Source organism: Mirounga angustirostris, unplaced genomic scaffold (assembly GCF_029215605.1).
Source record: "Mirounga angustirostris isolate CCGP_5_RB_7025 unplaced genomic scaffold, mMirAng1.0.hap1 SCAF_1, whole genome shotgun sequence".
NCBI classification, from domain to species: domain Eukaryota; kingdom Metazoa; phylum Chordata; class Mammalia; order Carnivora; family Phocidae; genus Mirounga; species Mirounga angustirostris.
Window position 1 is genome coordinate 184222864 of NW_026991709.1, and position 5813 is coordinate 184228676.

Sequence of the window (5813 nt, forward strand, 5' to 3'; positions counted from 1 at the left end):
TTTTACTTTTATGTTGATTTTTGTGGATGCTTTGGTACAATTTCTGAGCAATTCTAAATTTAAGCATACCTCAGTGAATCGTGTTAATAGCCATAAAGCCACTCCTATGGTGCTTCATCATTGTAACTGACAGTGAAATTAACAACAACAAAAAGTATACTTGAGGTGCTAAGGCCTTGCTTTCTCTTGAAAGCCGACTCGATCTATTAGAGACCAAGGGTAGCAAATAGTCCTTCAGTAGGGTTGCTTTCTCTCCCCACATTTTCACCCACTAGAGATAGTGTTCAGAAGCAACTTGCTGCTGTGCAAATAGGCCTTTTCCAAGGTCGAAAGGGAGATGGCCTCATTCAACAACTGTTACGGTATTTAGGGTTTTTAGGTATTTAGGTATTTAGGAAAGAAACCCACATCACTGTTAGCATAGCTGCCAGAATCTCTAAAATGAAGCTTTGGTGAACGTCAGGTTCAAGTGCCTGTTTTAGACCCTTAGTTCTGGCTCTTGTCCTTGCAGATTTAGAATCATGATGGTGAAAAACAGCCTCCAAAAATCCAGCCTTTTCTGTCCTATTTTGAATGTGTCCTTGCACTCTTACTTGGTAACGTGCTGATTTCAAAATAAGGTTCTTACCCTGATACGCCTTTCAGTCGGCTCCTGCAGTCAGGCCTGGGAGCGGAGTTCTGGGAGCAGACTGAGGAGGGAATGCACAGGTCCCATCACTAGAGAACACATTGGAAAGAGTGCTCTGTGCTGTCAAACTGCAGCACAAAGCAGGTTAAAAATCCGCAACATCGCCAGTAAGCAGAGCCATCAAGATAAGGAAAGTAACGGAGCTTGCAGGTGATGTCACCTCTCCAAGCTGGTCCTGTAGCATTCCTTTCTGCCATGCCCCATGTACCTGCTTGCTGGTCATCTTGGAGACCATGGTTCTCCTTAGGAGAAACTGCTTGTTGGGGTTTTTCATGACAAACCTGAAAGTGTTCTCTGAGCCTTGCTTTAGGTGCTTTGGAATAATGCTTGTCGACCCAAATAATGAGAATTTATGAGCTCACGAAGGAACTGTGCTTTTGTTTCTGCCTGGCCAACTTATGAATTTGTGTCTACCTCATTTTCCATATTAAAGTTTGCAGCTTCCTTAGGTAGGAAGAGAAAATGTCTGACAACAGTATTTTATCACCTCACTGCATCTATCTCTAGCAAAAATAAAGACTGTAAATATCACTACCGTACTTTCTGAATACAGTTTTGAGCAGCCAAGCCTAGTATTATCTGAATATTTTGAGCAGTACAGATTTCTATGTGTTTATATAATAAAGCATATTTATTTTTTCCATGTTATTTAATTTTATATACAATGTTTAAAAATCAGTGTTTATCAGCAAACTGTAAAGGCAAATAGGCTATGTGAATTAGAAATGCATGTGTATGTTTCTTTTGGTTTTAAAAGATACATTTTAATTTTGTAAATCCCCTCCAACTTGTACTGTCCCTCTCCCAAATCTGAGTGGCCAATTGGGGCAAGCTTTATGTAATTGGGTAGTTTAAAATGTGTATTTTAAAGGGATACTTAAAAAAAATTCTGAATTGGAAATGATGGCTTAGTGATATAAACAAAAATATACAAGGCTTAACGTTTTGTTGGGTTTTTTTCTTTTCTAATACTGTTGTCCTGATTCACTGAGTCTCAACTATGAAATATGAATGCTCCATTTATTGAATTTGTAGATAATGATAAAATATAGCCAGAAGACAAAACAAATGATTAAAAGAAATGGTTCTAAATATGTAAGAAGAGCTAGGGACAGGAAAACACTAACCTAATATGCACAAATTTGACCACACCTTATTCTTTGTGTTCAGATAACCATAAAAGACTTCAATGTTTGTCAGTTTTGTTATTTGTTCACCTGCAATACGTTTCAGAAAGAATTTCTTATTAAAAATAAAATATGATTGCAGCAAACTTGGAAGTTTTAAGAGAGCCTGCAGTTTTGAAAAAAGTGTACTTCATAAAGATGACCCCTGATGCCTATTGGTTCCATGTGCCCCTGCTGAGCCTCTGTTTGACGTGTGGTTTAGTATGGTAATTGAGGTTTGAAAGGACCGAAATCAGGGAGTCCTTATGTGAGTTTGAGGTTTATATAAGGTGTGAAATAAGATAACTCCTCCAAAGCAGATGACGATAGCTAACTTTTACAGAGTATTTACTACGTACCAAGCCAAGTTAAGCAAGCACACATATTTAGCCCCCATGTTACCCCATGAGGGTGGTGCTTTTATGAATCCATTTGACTATGTGATCATCTACTGTAATAAAATGTCAGGGTCAGTATACTGACTGTATTAATCCTGCTTCATGTGATAGAAACAGCCATATTCAGAATGATTTTTTAAACTCCTGTTGATATTCAATAAAGGGTATACCTAAAACTCAGACTTCATCAACCTCAACATTATTTAGCTAATATTGATATTGTCTGTTTGACTCCAGCCACAGAAATTCCAAATTTATTTCTGTATTGGTAAATTCTCATAACCAGTGATTATAAACACTTCAAACAACTGGTTATGTTTTTGGGAATGGCAAAACATCTCTGTTTCATTTTAATGTTATCACATTAGCCAGATTAGGAGGAGGATATAAAGATTTTGACCATAAGGAATATCACATTAAATGCATATGCATTTTTTATAAACAAGAGATTTTACTAATGAAGACACATCTTAAGTATACTGCTGGTGCCTTTTAAAAAAAGAAATAAGAAATACATTATTTGGCTCTATCAATATGGAGTATTAAAAATAAGACAGTTTTTTTTTTTTAATCAAAACAAGCAAAACACTGGCCTGCATCTATCTCATTGGAGATAAAACTTAGCTGGCTTTTTTGGTTTTTCATTGTTTACAGTGATTGTATGCCTATGGGAGACTCTGTTCCTGCCCCCGGACAGCTGATATTTCATGATAGCTTGACAGATTTTTATTTTTGCAGTTTTTAAAAGTCCAAAGGTGGGGGAAGAAGGGATAGGAGAGTTATTAGACCCTGAGGAGGAGTATAGGTCCTCTCAGTGACCCCCGTCAGCGAGTTGTCCTTCCGGAACGGGAAGGAATGGGAACTTTGGAATGTGGAGTGGGAGGTAGAGATTGAGTCCACCTCTAATTGGTTGGGAGGGAATCCTGATTAGTAAAGGCAGTCGAGGAAGATTTATTTTATGGAGAGGGAGTAAACGATTCTAGGTTATTCCTTTAAAAAAAAAGGGGGGGGGTGGTCATCATTTATTTTTCAGCAAATACTTTTTACATGCCAGCTGTGAGCCAGGCACTGTTCTAGGCGCTGAGGATACAGCAGTGAACAAGTCAGAGCGATACATTCAAGTGGAGAAGGAGAAAATATGGTATTAAACAAATAAAACCAATTACACATGTAATTAAAGAACTGACGCCTTTTTCTCTGGCAGCCTCATTACAATCACAAAAATAAAAATACAGATTGCTCTTAGAAGAACACACAGGGTTCCTAATGATCTTTGTTCACTAAATAAAAATTGTCACTCCTATCTTTCCTTTTAAATGTACAATTGCACAATCATTTTCAGGGATAAATGCTCCCTGGCTGGTGGCATGGAACTTTTAAAAACCTCCTATCAGAGAGTGTGCTTCTATTCACCCTTACGTTATAACCCAGACATGAGTTCAGTGGTCTGAGAGCCAGGGTAAGCAGAGGGCCTGGCTTTCCATCTCCCTGCTAGGGTTCTCAGCCTCCACACAAGCGTGGGAAGTCCTGGCTGAGGTTCATTTTCCCCTGTGTTATTTAATGATTACCAATAAAAAGATCTGGAATGTGTGGATTGCCACGTCACCACCTTTGCTTCTTGTTGTTTTATTTCCTCTAAAGTGGGATCATTTTCATGGGTGGTTTTAAAACCACAACTTCCCTTTCCAAAAATTTATAAAATGGAACATTGGCAGCCAAAAAAAGAGTGTGCTGGAAGTAGTGTGGAAAGTAATCAATACAGGCTGAGCCTACAAAACTATTATTCTTAGCCAGATCTGCATCCCCTTTCTCCTATTAGAAAGAGGATATGCCTTGGCCAATGCAGTCTGGTAACTTTCTACAATGATGGAAATGTTTTCTATTTTTTACTTTCCAGTATGGAAGCTACTAGCCCCATGTGGCTAATATGGAGCACTTGAAATGTGGCTAAGTGCAATAGGGATACTCCCCTTTGCATTGCGTTTCATTTTAATTACTCTAATTTAACCAGCCACCTGTGGCTGGTGGCTACCATATTGGACAGGGCAACCTCAGACAACAGTGCATCTTTAGCAATTAATACTCAACTAGCCAAGAAATCAATAAACTCATGAAAGTAAATTGGAGAGAAAAACCCTACGTCAGCTTGTAAAGAGTCCCGAGGTAGGATGCCCTTACATCCAAGTGAGTACCATTCTCCTGCTTTTCTTCTGTTGTGTGCCTTCTGCAGTGGGTGTTCTCTGACAGCTGGGCATTAGAAAAAACAGGACAGTGCAAAGAGAGCCTTATCAGAACCAGCTGTCCTGAGAGTAGTAACTCCAGGGCCTCCATGTAAAAGCAGCTGTTAAAACAACTCTCCTCTTGTGCGTCTTAGAGTTCAAGTTCATCGTGGCAGTAAGTTCAGTTAAGGAGAAAGAGTGTTTATGTGTTCAATGGGCCAAAAGGGCAAGGCTTGATTGATGCTTTTTAGGAGAAGACAAAAATGGGAAACACCAGGTAGTCACCTTGTAGAAACTTGGATTCCAAGAGATCATTCCCTTTTTGAAGGGAGTTTCAGGAGGGCAGCTTTTCATATTCACTGAGCCCTGTAGGTAAAGGTTGAGGAGATCAGCTTTAAGGGGCTGTGTTTGAAAGACACTTCAGAAGAATCAGGGTTGAGGCAATGTCCCCTCCATCACTGTGATTCTCATCATTTAGCTTGGCAAAACTTAGCCTCCTCAGTGTTAAGAAAGCCCTTATGGATTTACTCACATTCATGCCCCACACTGACACCCCCTTGAAATTAAAATATATGCAACAACATTGGCTGCAGATCAAATGATGATGTCATTAGTTCCCTTTTCCAGTGGCCAGATAGTTGTTGGTGGTGTTATTTTTCCCTTTAGGGTGACATCTGAATTAAACTCCAAACCATTCCGGTGGTCTCTTTTTTAAAAGCACTCATTAATTTGTTACGTTCACGCTCAGGTTGGCGGTACACTGAAATGGGAAATAAGTAAAATAATTCTCAGTATCTCAGACAGTGGATGAACTGATAGCTTCAGTTATCCACAAAAGAGCTGGGTTTTTTTCCTTCACTTAATTTTGCCCAATGTAATTCTTTCCATGATTATTGGGAGGGCTTTGATTTTGTAAATTATAACAATCACTTACATTTTGGAGCATTCACTTCTTGCTAGGAATTGTACAAAGCAATTCACCCATAATGTCTAATTTAATCCTCTCTACTTGATGAAGTTAGCACCATCAGAGAAGTTAACTAGTTGGGTCTAGGTCACACTGTTGAGAAGGGGCTGAGTTAGGCTTCGAACCTGGGACTTTCTGACTTTCAAGCCCCAAGTTTTACCCAAGATATAATCCCTTCATTTTACTCTTCATTGATGAAGTGGTAAAATGCAACCTTGGTGGAAAGAGGAAATTTAAGATTTTCTGCTCTCCCAAATTGTAACTATTTGAAACATTCTGGAATTCCTGAGCCATTAATAAGTTTGCTCAGAGCTCCGAAGGGATGAATATGAAAAAATTGTTTCTCTTAAAATTAAAACCAAGTAAAGAGCAAAA

At 38.8% G+C, this 5813-nt stretch overlaps 1 protein-coding gene across 7 annotated transcripts in view; it reads left to right on the forward strand.

The window, feature by feature from the left end:
- Positions 1-5813, forward strand: part of ADAMTS9 (ADAM metallopeptidase with thrombospondin type 1 motif 9) — a 164398-nt gene that overhangs the window by 95796 nt on the left and 62789 nt on the right. The window lies entirely within an intron of this gene.